General features: G+C 41.7%; 1 protein-coding gene across 1 annotated transcript in view; it reads left to right on the top strand.

The window, feature by feature from the left end:
- Positions 1-13,556, top strand: part of LOC137341593 (intestinal mucin-like protein) — a 93,671-nt gene that overhangs the window by 17,985 nt on the left and 62,130 nt on the right. The window contains exons 5-9 of the mRNA XM_068004822.1: positions 1,591-1,644; positions 6,127-6,168; positions 7,895-7,948; positions 9,911-9,967; positions 13,496-13,549. The gene's annotated coding sequence lies outside the window, so the exon portion shown is untranslated. The remainder of the gene's footprint in view (positions 1-1,590; positions 1,645-6,126; positions 6,169-7,894; positions 7,949-9,910; positions 9,968-13,495; positions 13,550-13,556) is intronic.

Below are 13,556 nucleotides of genomic sequence, written 5' to 3'. Positions count from 1 at the left end.
CATTAAATTTGTCAAACACGATTTCCCTTTCATAAAACCATGTTGACACTGCACAATCCTATAATGACATTCTAAGTGCCCTATTACCACTTCCTTAATAATGGATTCCAGCATTTTCCTGATGACTGATGTCAGGCTAACTGGCCTGAAGTTCCCTGTTTTCTCTCTCCCTCCTTTCTTGAACAGTGGGGTTACATTTGCCACCTTCCAAACCTCTGGGACCGTTCTAGAATCTAGAGAATTTTGGAAGATCATAACCAATGCATCCACTATCTCTGTAGCCACCTCTTTTAGAACCCTTGGATGTAGGCCATCAGGTGCAGGGGATTTATCGGCTTTTAGTCCAATTAGTTTTTCTTTACTGATAATAATTATTTTAAGGCCCTCACTCTCATTATCCCCTCGGTTCTCCATTATTTCTGGCATGCTTTTCGTGTCTTCCACCTTGAAGACAGATACAAAATATTTGTTTAACGCATCTGCCATTTTCTGATTCCCCATTGTAATTTCTCCTGTCTCAGCCTCTAGGGGACCAACATTTACTTTTGCTACTCTCTTCCTTCTTACGCACTTGTAGAAGCTGTTATAATCCATTTTATATTTCTTGCTAGTTTACTTTCATATTCTATTTTCTCCCTTTTTATCAATTTTTTGGTTGTCTTTTGCTGGCTTCTAAAACTCTCCTAATCCTCTGGCTTACCACAATTCTTGGCAGCATTATTGGCCTCTTCTTTTAATCGAATACTATCCTTAACTTCTTTAGTTAACCACGTGTGGGTCACTTTTCCTGTGGAGTTTTTATTTCTCAACTAAATGTATATTTGTTGAGAATATTGAAATATTTCTTTAAATGTTTGCCATTGCTTTTCAACCGTCATACCCTTTAATTTAATTTCCCAATCTACCTTAGCCAACTCGCACCTCATACCTATGTAATTGGCTTTATTTAAGTTTAGGACTTAAGTACATGACTGTCAAATTCAATGTGAAATTCTATCATATTATGATCACTCTTTCCCGCAGGATCCTTTACTGTGATATTACTAATTAATTCTGTCTCATTACTCAATACAAGGTCTAAAATAGCCTGTTCCCTGGTTGGTTCCATGACATTTGCTTCAGATAACGTGCACTTTAAATTTCATTAGAAGTGCAATTTTCTGATTCAACTCCCCCGCCCTCCCAAATTATGATAGCACGCTGCACAGGGTCAACATTCCACATGGTATAATGAATAATGATTCAATTGAGCAGAACACAGAAAATTGCATGCACGTACCTCGCTGCATTTCTAGATAGTGTTTCGTGAGTTCCTTTCCATTCAGGACTGAACTTCACTCAGACCAGAAAGGCTACCCGAATGTCATAACTCTGATTCTGTCTAAAGTATGTTAAGAAATGTAAACTGGGATTATATTGAATTTTGCTAAATTGTTGGTTGTACGGTTTTAAGTGTCTTAATGCCTTTTGTTGGAATTTACTTGAGCAAAGCCTTTGATAATCATGGAAATAAATTCATCAACTAACCCATTCCATTCTGTTTTTTCTGTATTTGCCATTGTTGTTCTCAGTGTTTCCCTTCCTTTACAGAATCAACTACAGAGGTAGTGACAAAACCCACAACTGAACCTTTCACCACACCTGGTAAATAATGGCTTTTTATATTTATCTGCAGAACAAGTGATTATGACAAAAACATTTGTGACCAAGATTTAGTTCAGTATTGGCTTCTTTAATTCTTTCAGGGTACACAATGGGTTAAAAAACAACTTTACTCATCGAAATTTGTAAGGAGATTTCAGACAGCTGCAAGAAAAATAGGGTGTTAACAGTCGGGGACTTTAACTTTCCCTACATTGACTGGGACAGCCATAGCATTAGGGGCTTGGATGGAGAGAAATTTGTTGAGTGTGTTCAGGAGGAATTTCTCATTCAGTATGTGGATGGCCCGACTAGAGAGGGGGCAAAACATGACCTCCTCTTGGGAAATAAGGAAGGGCAGGTGACAGAAGTGTTAGTGAGGGATCACTTTGGGACCAGTGATCATAATTCCATTAGTTTTAGGATATATCTATGGAGAATGATAGGTCTGGCCCAGAAGTTAAAATTCTAAATTGGGGAAAGGCCAATTTTGATGGTATTAGACAGGAACTTTCAGAAGTTGATTGGGAGAGTCTGTTGGCAGGCAAAGGGACGTCTGGTAAGTGGGAGGCTTTCAAAAGTGTGTTAACCAGGGTTCAGGGTAAGCACATTCCTTATAAAGTGATGGGCAAGGTTGGTAGAAGCAGGGAACCTTGGATGACTCGGGTGATTGAGGCCCTGGTCAGAAAGAAGAAGGAGGCATATGACATGCATCGGCAGCTGGGATCAAGTGGATCCCTTGAAGTGTATAGAGATTGCCGGATTAGAGTTAAGAGAGAAATCAGGGGAGCAAAAAGGGGATATGAGATTGCTTTGGCAGATAAGGCAAAGGTGAATCCAAAGAGCTTCTACAAATACATAAAGGGCAAAAGAGTAACTAGGGAGAGAGTAGGGCCACTTAAGGATCAACAAGGTCATCTATGTGCGGAACCAGAAGAGATGGGTGAGATCCTAAATGAATATTTTGCATCGGTATTTACGGTTGAGAAAGGCATGGATGTTCGGGAACTTGGGGAAATAAATAGTGATGTCTTGAGGAGTGTACATATTACAGAGAGGGAGGTGCTGGAAGTCTTAACGCGCATCAAGGTAGATAAATCTCCGGGGCCTGATGAAATGTATCCCAGGACGTTATGGGAGGTTAGGGAGGAAATTGCGGGTCCCCGAGCAGAGATATTTGAATCATCGACAGCTACAGGTGAGGTGCCTGAAGATTGGAGGGTAGCAAATGTTGTGCCTTTGTTTAAGAAGGGCGACAGGGAAAAGCCTGGGAACGACAGACCGGTGAGCCTGACATCTGTAGTGGGTAAGTTGTTAGAAGGTATTCTGAGAGACAGGATCTACGGGCATTTGGAGAGGCAGGGACTGATTGGGAACAGTCAGCATGGTTTTGTGAGAGGAAAATCATGTCTCACAAATTTGATTGAGTTTATTGAAGGGGTAACCAAGAAGATAGATGAGGGCTGTGCAGTAGACGTGGTCTACATGGACTTTAGCAAAGCCTTTGACAAGGTACTGCATGGTAGGTTGTTACATAAGGTTAGATCTCACGGGATCCAAGGTGAGGTAGCCAACTGGATACAAAATTGGATTGACGGCAGAAGACAGAGGTTGGTTGTAGAGGGTTGTTTTTCAAACTGGAGGCCTGTGACCAGTGGTGTGCCTCAGGTATCGGTGCTGGGTCTGCTGTTATTTGTTATTTATATTAATGATTTTGGATGAGAATTTAGGAGGCATGGTTAGTAAGTTTGCAGATGACACCAAGATTGGTGGCATTGTGGACAGTGAAGAAGGTTATCTAGGATTGCAACGGGATCTTGATAAATTGGGCCAGTGGGCCGATGAATGGCAGATGGAGTTTAATTTAGATAAATGTGAGGTGATGCATTTTGGTAGATCGAATCGGGCCAGGACCGACTCCGTTAATGGTAGGGCGTTGGGGAGAGTTTTGGAACAAAGAGATCTAGGAGTACAGGTTCATAGCTCCTTGAAAGTGGAGTCACAGGTGGATAGGGTGGTGAAGAAGGCTTTCAGCATGCTTGGTTTCATTGGTCAGAACATTGAATACAGGAGTTGGGATGTCTTGTTGAAGTTGTACAAGACATTAGTTAGGCCACACTTTGAATACTGTGTACAGTTCTGGTCACCCTATTATAGAAAGGATATTATTAAACTAGGAAGAGTGCAGAAAAGATTTACTAGGATGCTACCGGGACTTGATGGTTTGACTTATAGGGAGAGGTTGGATCGGCTGAGACTTTTTTCCCTGGGGAGTAGGAGGTTAAGGGGTGATCTTACAGAAGTCTATAAAATAATGAGGGGCATCGATAAGGTCGATAGTCAAAATCTTCTCCCAAAGGTAGGGGAGTCTATAACGAGGGGGTGTGGATTTAAGGTGAGAGGGGAGAGATACAAAAGGGTGCAGAGGGGCAATTTTTTCACTCAAAGGGTGGTGAGTGTCTGGAACGAGCTGCGAGAGACAGTAGTAGAGGCGGGTACAATTTTGTCTTTTAAAAAGCATTTGGACAGTTACATGGGTAAGATGGGTATAGAGGGATATGGGCCAAGTGCAGGCAATTGGGACTAGCTTATTGGTATAAACTGGGCGACAAGGACACATTGGGCCGAAGGGCCTGTTTCCATGTTGTAAACTTCTATGATTCTATGATTCTATGAAATTATATTTCATATTGTTGAAACAATTAGTCATTTTGTCTAAGACAGCAATCCAAATGAAATGGACCAAACAATTCATTTCAATTAGAAACATCTTTTGGATTTGTACCAGAATATATTTGATTGGCAGTTATTCAAATAGATCTGTGTTTGGTAGTTTTTCAAAAAAAATGCTTGGTCCTGGTCACTTTTGTGAAGTTATTCCTCAGTCAGTTTTGTTTTCAAATGAGAGTTCTGTCAGTCGCCTTGAAAAAGAGATAGGCAGGATAAAGATGCTCAGAAATGAAAAAAACACTACTATTTCAGAATATTACTCATATCATAGCTTAGTACAGCAGTGACAAACTATTTATTATTTGCTACTGGACGGGGCTCAAAACCCACAAGCAACTGCCATAAAAATGAGTACTAAACCTGCATGCAGCTTTCCTTGACTGCAGCTGAGGACTCCTTTAATGGACACTGAACATGGCTACCTTCTGACTTGTACCACTCATGTTTGGTAGGCGGGATCAGGAACTGACGGCAGCAATGTCAGAGACTAAAATGATATTCGGGTGGGGGTATGGTCATAACTATGTCATTTGACCCTGATTAACATATTCATGAGGCTTCCGGCTGTTTTTGGCGGGAGCTCTGCACGTTTGGGTCGAGGGCCACTCGAAAATTGGCAGGGGTAGGAACTCGCTGGTAAGTCAGTACTTCCATAGCATGGACTATTTTGGTCTCGCGACCATCTAATTCTTAAACACAAACGGTTTGACAGGAGCACAAGAATTGACAAGAATTACCCCCACTGAGTGAAGAGAATGCTGATAAACCGAGAGGCCTGTTCCCTATCGCAGTTTGTAACCTCACAGGGTGTCCACTCTGGGCCTGTCCTACAGTTGCTTCTGTTAATAGACCTTAAATTTACAAACCATTATTCAAACATTATGGCTGACTCAACTCTTGTTATGGTTCACAGGCTCTTTCAGTCTTGATGTGCTATCCCCAAAAGATCTGTCAGCCTACAGGACCAGCATAAGTGCCACGATTGTTCAGGTTCAGGGGGAGATTCCCTCATCCGAATATAGGTGTCAGGCACATGTTCCACTGTTACTGTGTTTCAGACACCTGTGATTTTTTTTTATTCGTTCATGGGATGTGGGCGTCGCTGGCGAGGCCGGCATTTATTGCCCATCCCTAATTGCCCTTGAGAAGGTGGTGGTGAGCCGCCTTCTTGAACCGCTGCAGTCCGTGTGGTGAAGGTTCTCCCACAGTGCTGTTAGGAAGGGAGTTCCAGGATTTTGACCCAGCGATGATGAAGGAACGGCGATATATTTCCAAGTCGGGATGGTGTGTGACTTGGAAGGGATATTGCAAGGGGAGTTGGGGGAAGTGGTGCTGTTCAGGCCCTCTTGAAAGTGTATCATTTCTTAATGAGCCCAGACATTTGTTAATTTTTTGTGGGTCCCAGCAGGTCCCAGGTCTGTAACCCCAAGTGGGTCGCTCATCCACAGGCCGCTTTCTCCCAACATATTGGCCTCCTGTGGCCAAGGAAACTCCCCGCCTGGAGGTTCTGTTCATTCGAACCACACTGTTCATTTACTCTAAATTACCTTTCAAGTCAAACACTATGCTTCGAAATGGTTTCCTCTTCAAACCTTCAATTGGTACTTATTCCATGAAGTTTTTAAAAAGTACCTGTTGTAATAAGTTATATAAAGTACATTAAACTACAGACAGGCATGTTTAAATGTTTGATTTTCCTTTATTATATCCACAGCATTGCTCATTTAATTCTTTTGTGTTTTATTTATACAACAGTGACAACAACCACCACTCAGCCTATCAGCACCACCACTACTGGTAACAACCAATATTTCATGAATGACCAGACCTTTCACTGAAATTTGAGTCATTAGCCAATTAATTTTGGTCATTTCAAGTTAAAGTGACCCAGTTCTAATTAATAATCCTTTCTTGAAGACAAGCCCGATGGCCCTGCTGGGAAATAGTTGTTTTCCATGTGCCAGAGAGGAAATGAGAATGTTGAATTGGCTGGTTCTCCATCCTCTTCCTATTGTCCCACAATATCTGCGGCTTCCCTCAATCAATGGCGCACACCCTGCTTGGCAACCGTAACGAGGTGGGAGGGGTGCTCCACATTTTCCCGGAACTACAACCAAGAGTGCCCACTTGCACTGATGCCCCAAAAAGCTAATACTTGGCTTTGTTGGGTTTTAGAGGCAAACCAGCAAGGCAGACTGCCTCCATTGCATTTTGTGCCTTTACATTGGGTTTATTTGCCTGGCATCACTTTCCCCTCACCCCTCTTTCCCCTCTTCCCTTCTACCTTGTAAATGGGTTGAAATGCCTTTCCGGCCTTTCCAAAAATGACATAAATTTTTGGCCTCTCTTCCATGGCGCCATTTTGCTTTTAAGAACAAAAGAACATTAGAGATAGTAGCAGGAGTAGGCCATACGGCCCCTCGAGCCTGCTCCACCTTTCAATTAGATCATGGCTGACCTTCAACCTCAACTCTACTTTCCTGCCCGATCCCCACATCCCTTGATTTCCCGAGAGTCCAAAAACCTACCTATCCCAGCCTTGAATATTCTCAATGACTCACCATCCACAGCCCTCTGGGGTAGAGAATTCCAAAGATTCACAACCCTCTGAGTGAAGAAATTCCTCCTTATCTCAGTCTTAAATGGCCGACCCCTTATACTATCTAATACTATCCTTAACTTCTTTAGTTAACCACGTGTGGGTCACTTTTACCTTGGAGTTGTTAATTCTCAATGAAATGTATATTTGTTGAGAATATTGAAATATATCTTTAAATGTTTGCCATTGCTTTTCAACCGTCATACCCTTTAATTTAATTTCCCAATCTACCTTAGCCAATTCACACCTCATACCTATGTAATTGGCTTTATTTCAGTTTAGGACTTAAGTATGTGACTGTCAAACTCAATGTGAAATTCTATCATATTATGATCACTCTTTCCCGCAGGATCCTTTACTGTGATATTACTAATTAATTCTGTCTCATTGCACAATGCAAGGTCTAAAATAGCCTGTTCCCTGGTTGGTTCCATGAAATTTGCTTTAGATAACGTGCACTTTAAATTTCATTAGAAGCGCAATTTTCTGATTCAACTCACCCCCCCTCTCCCCCTCCCAAATTACGATAGCATGCTGCACAGGGTCAACATTCCACATGGTATAATGAATAATGATGCAATTGAGCAGAACACAGAAAATTGCATGCATGTACCTCGCTGCATTTCGAGATAGTGTTTCGTGAGCTCCTTTCCATTCAGGACTGAACTTCACTCAGACCAGGAAGGCTACCCTAATGTCATAACTCTGACTCTGTCTAAAGTATGTTAAGAAATGTAAACTGGGATTATATTGAATTTTGCTAAATTGTTGGTCGTATGGTTTTAAGTGTCTTAATGCCTTTTGTTGGAATTTACTTGAGCAAAGCCTTTGATAATCATGGAAATAAATTCATCAACTAACCCATTCCATTCTGTTTTTTCTGTATTTGCCATTGTTGTTCTCAGTGTTTCCCTTCCTTTACAGAATCAACTACAGAGGTTGTGACAAAACCCACAACTGAACCTTTCACCACAACTGGTAAATAATGGCTTTTTATATTTATCTGCAGAACGAGTGATTGTGACAAAAACATTTGTGACCAAGATTTAGTTCAGTATTGGCTTCTTTAATTCTTTCAGGGTACACAATGGGTTAAAAAACAACTTTACTCATAGAAATTATATTTCATATTGTTGGAACAATTAGTCATTTTGTCTAAGACAGCAATCCAAAAGAAATGGACCAAACAATTCATTTCAATTAGAAACATCTTTTGGATTTGTACCAGAATATATTTGATTGGCAGTTATTCAAATAGATCTGTGTTTGGCAGTTTTTCAAAAAAAATGCCTGGTCCTGGTCACTTTTGTGAAGTTATTCCTCAGTCAGTTTTGTTTTCAAATGAGAGTTCTGTCAGTCGCCTTGAAAAAGAGATAGGCAGGATAAAGATGCTAAGAAATGAAAAAAACACTACTATTTCAGAATATTACTCATGTCACAGCTTAGCACAGCAGTGACAAACTATTTATTATTTGCTACTGGACGGGGCTCAAAACCCACAAGCAACTGCAATAAAAATGAGTACTAAACCTGCATGCAGCTTTCCTTGACTGCAGCTGAGGACTCCTTTAATGGACACTGAACATGGCTACCTTCTGACTTGTACCACTCATGTTTGGTAGGCGGGATCAGGAACTGACGGCAGCAATGTCAGAGACTAAAATGATATTCGGGTGGGGGTATGGTCATAACTATGTCATTTGACCCTGATTAACATATTCATGAGGCTTCCGGCTGTTTTTGGCGGGAGCTCTGCACGTTTGGGTCGAGGTCCACTAGAAAATTGGCAGGGGTAGGAACTCGCTGGTCAGTCAGTGCTTCCATAGCATGGACTATTTTGGTCTCGCTACCACCTAATTCTTAAGCACAAACGGTTTGACAGGAGCACAAGAATTGACAAGAATTACCCCCACTGAGTGAAGAGAATGCTGATAAACCGAGAGGCCTGTTCCCTATCGCAGTTTGTAACCTCACAGGGTGTCCACTCTGGGCCTGTCCTACAGTTGCTTCTGTACATAGACCTTAAATTTACAAACCATTATTCAAACATTATGGCTGACTCAACTCTTGTTATGGTTCACAGGCTCTTTCAGTCTTGATGTGCTATCCCCAAAAGATCTATCAGCCGATAGGACCAGCATAAGTGCCACGATTGTTCAGGTTCAGGGGGAGATTCCCTCATCCGAATATAGTTGTCGGGCACATGTTCCACTATTACTGTGTTTCAGACACCTGTGATTTTTTTTTTATTCGTTCATGGAATGTGGGCATCGCTGGCGAGGCCGGCATTTATTGCCCATCCCTAATTGCCCTTGAGAAGGTGGTGGTGAGCCGCCTTCTTGAACCGCTGCAGTCCGTGTGGTGAAGGTTCTCCCACAGTGCTGTTAGGAAGGGAGTTCCAGGATTTTGACCCAGCGACGATGAAGGAACGGCGATATATTTCCAAGTCGGGATGGTGTGTGACTTGGACGGGATATTGCAAGGGGAGTTGGGGGAAGTGGTGCTGTTCAGGCCCTCTTGAAAGTGTATCGTTTCTTAATGAGCCCAGACATTTGTTAATTTTTTGTGGGTCCCAACAGGTCCCAGGTCTGTGACCCCAAGTGTGTCGCTCATCCACAGGCTGCTTTCTCCCAGCATATTGGCCTCCTGTGGCCAAGGAAACTCCCCGCCTGGGGATTCTGTACATTTGAACCACACTGTTCATTGACTGTAAATTACCTTTCAAGTCAAATACTATGCTTCGAAATGGTTTCCTCTTCAAACCTTCAATTGGTACTTATTAAGTCAACTCATATGTCATTTCCATGAAGTTTTTAAAAAGTACCTGTCGTAATAAGTTATATAAAGTACATTAAACTACAGACAGGCACATTTAAATGTTTGATTTTCCTTTATTATATCCACAGCATTGCTCATTTAATTCCTTTGTGTTTTATTTAGGAATATATACAACAGTGACAACAACCACCACTCGGCCTATCAGCACCACCGCTACTGGTAACAACCAATATTTCATGAATGACCAGACCTTTCACTGAAATTTGAGTCATTAGCCAATTAATTTTAGTCAGTTCAAGTTAAAGTGACCCAGTTCTAATTAATAATCCTTTCTTGAAGACAAGCCCGATGGCCCTGCTGGGAAATAGTTGTTTTCCAGGTGCCACAGAGGAAATGAGAATGATGCATTGGCTGGTTCTCCATCCTCTTCCTATTGTCCCACAATATCTGCGGCTTCCCTAAATCAATGGCGCACACCCTGCTTGGCAACCGTAACGAGGTGGGAGGGGTGCTCCACATTTTCCCGGAACTACAACCAAGAGTGCCCACTTGCACTGATGCCCCAAAAAGCTAATACTTGGCTTTGTTGGGTTTTAGAGGCAAACCAGCAAGGCAAACTGCCTCCATTGCATTTTGTGCCTTTACATTGGGTTTATTTGCCTGGCATCACTTTCCCCTCACCCCTCTTTCCCCTCTCCCCTTCTACCTTGTAAATGGGTTGAAATGCCTTTCCAGCCTTTCCAAAAATGACATAAATTTTTGGCCTCTCTTCCATGGTGCCATTTTGCTTTTAAGAACAAAAGAACATTAGAGATAGTAGCAGGAGTAGGCCATACGGCCCCTCGAGCCTGCTCCACCTTTCAATTAGATCATGGCTGATCTTCAACCTCAACTCCACTTTCCTGCCCGATCCCCATATCCCTTGATGCCCCTGGAGTCCAAAAACCTACCTATCCCAGCCTTGAATATTCTCAATGACTCACCATCCACAGCCCTCTGGGGGAGAGAATTCCAAAGATTCACAACCCTCTGAGTGAAGAAATTCCTCCTCATCTCAGTCTTAAATGGCCGACCCCTTATCTTGCTACTATGCCGTCTAGTTATAGACTCTCCAGCCAGGGAAAACAACTTCTCAGCATCTAACCGTCAAGCCCTCTCAGAATCTTATGTTTGAATGAGATCACCTCTCATTCTTCTGAACTCCAGAGAGTATAGTCCCATTCTACTCAACCTCTCCCAATAGGACAATCCTTTCATCCCAGGAATCAATCTTGTGAACCTCCATTGCACGGCCTCTAAGGCAAGTATATCCTTCCTTGGATATGGAGACCAAAACTGTATGCAGTACTCCAGGTGAGGTCTCACCAAATCCCTGTACAATTGTAGAAAGACTTCCTTACTCTTGTACTCCAATCCCCTTGCAATAATGGTCAACATGCCATTTGCTTCCCTAATTGCCTGCAGTACCTGCATGCTAACTTTTTGTGTTTCTTATACCAGGACACCCATGTCTCTCTGGACACCAACATTTAACAATTTCTCACCATTTAAAAAATACTCTGTTTTTCTAGTCTTCCTACCAAAGTGAATAACCTCACATTTCTCCACATTATACTCTATCTGCCACCTTCTTACCCACACACTTAACCTGTCTATATCCTTTGGCAGGCTCTTTGTGTCCTCCTCACTGCTTACTTACCCACCTAGCTTTGTATCGTCAGCAAACATGGATACATTACACTCAGTCCCTTCATCCAAGTCATTAATATAGATTGCAAATAGCTGAGACCCAAGCACTGACCCTTGCGGTAACCCACTAGTTACAGCTTGCCAACCTGAAAATGATCCGTTTATCTCTCCTCTCTGATTTCTGTCCATTAACCAATTCCCTCTCCATGCTAATATGTTAGCCCCAATCCCATGAGCCCTTATCTTGCGTAACAATCTCTTATGTAGCATCTTATCGAATGCCTTTTGAAAATCCAAATATACTACATCCACTGGTTTCCCTTCATCTACCCTGCTGGTTACATCCTCAAAAAACATTAAATTTGTCAAACACGATTTCCCTTTCATAAAACCATGTTGGCTCTGCACAATCCTACAATGACTTTCTAAGTGCCCTATTACCACTTCCTTAATAATGGATTCCAGCATTTTCCTGATGAATGATGTCAGGCTAACTGGCCTGAAGTTCCCTGTTTTCTCTCTCCCTCCTTTCTTGAATAGTGGGGTTACATTTGCCACCTTCCAAACCTCTGGGACCGTTCTAGAATCTAGAGAATTTTGGAAGATCATAACCAATGCATCCACTATCTCTGTAGCCACCTCTTATAGAGCCCTTGGATGTAGGCCATCAGGTGCAGGGGATTTATCGGCTTTTAGTCCAATTAGTTTTTCTTTACTGATAATAATTACTTGAAGGCCCTCACTCTCATTATCCCCGCGGTTCTCCATTATTTCTGGCATGCTTTTCGTGTCTTCTACCTTGAAGACAGATACAAAATATTTGTTTTACGCATCTGCCATTTTCTGATTCCCCATTGTAATTTCTCCTGTCTCAGCCTCTAGGGGACCAACGTTTACTTTTGCTACTCTCTTCCTTCTTACGCACTTGTAGAAGCTGTTATAATCCATTTTATATTTCTTGAGAGTTTACTTTCATATTCTATTTTCTCCCTTTTTATCAAGTTTTTGGTTGTCCTTTGCTGGCTTCTAAAACTCTCCTAATCCTCTGGCTTACCACAATTCTTGGCAGCATTATTGGCCTCTTCTTTTAATCTAATACTATCCTTAACTTCTTTAGTTAACCACGTGTGGGTCACTTTTCCTGTGGAGTTTTTATTTCTCAACGAAATGTATATTTGTTCGGAATATTGAAATATTTCTTTAAATGTTTGCCTTTGCTTTTCAACCGTCATACCCTTTAATTTAATTTCCCAATCTACCTTACCAATTCACACCTCATACCTGTGTAATTGGCTTTATTTAAGTTTAGGACTTAAGTATGTGACTGTCAAACTCAATGTGAAGTTCTATCATATTATGATCACTCTTTCCCGCAGGATCCTTTACTGTGATATTACTAATTAATTCTGTCTCATTACTCAATACAAGGTCTAAAATAGCCTGTTCCCAGGTTGGTTCCATGACATTTGCTTTAGATAACGTGCACTTTAAATTTCATAGAGTCATAGAGAGAGTTAGAGTCATAGAGTTTTCAGCACGGATAGAGGCCTTTCGGCCCATCGTGTCCGCGCCGGCCATCAGCCCTGTCTACTCTAATCTCAATTCATTAGAAGCGCAATTTTCTGATTCAACTCCCCCCCTCCCCCCCTCCCAAATTATGATAGCACGCTGCACAGGGTCAACATTCCACATGGTATAATGAATAATGATGCAATTGAGCAGAACACAGAAAATTGCATGCACGTACCTCGCTGCATTTCTAGATAGTGTTTTGCGAGCTCCTTTCCATTCAGGACTGAACTTCACTCAGACCAGAAAGGCTACCCTAATGTCATAACTCTGACTCTGTCTAAAGTATGTTAAGAAATGTAAACTGGGATTATATTGAATTTTGCTAAATTGTTGGTCGTATGGTTTTAAGTGTCTTAATGCCTTTCGTTGGAATTTACTTGAGCAAAGCCTTTGATAATCATGGAAATAAAATAATCAACTAAACCATCCCATTCTGTTTTTTCTGTATTTGCCATTGTTGTTCTCAGTGTTTCCCTTCTTTTACAGAATCAACTACAGAGGTAGTGACAAAACCCACAACTGAACCTTTCACCACACCTGGTATATA

This window comes from Heptranchias perlo, chromosome 24, assembly GCF_035084215.1.
Source record: "Heptranchias perlo isolate sHepPer1 chromosome 24, sHepPer1.hap1, whole genome shotgun sequence".
In the NCBI taxonomy this organism is placed as follows: domain Eukaryota; kingdom Metazoa; phylum Chordata; class Chondrichthyes; order Hexanchiformes; family Hexanchidae; genus Heptranchias; species Heptranchias perlo.
This window is presented reverse-complemented; position numbering and strand designations above follow the sequence as displayed.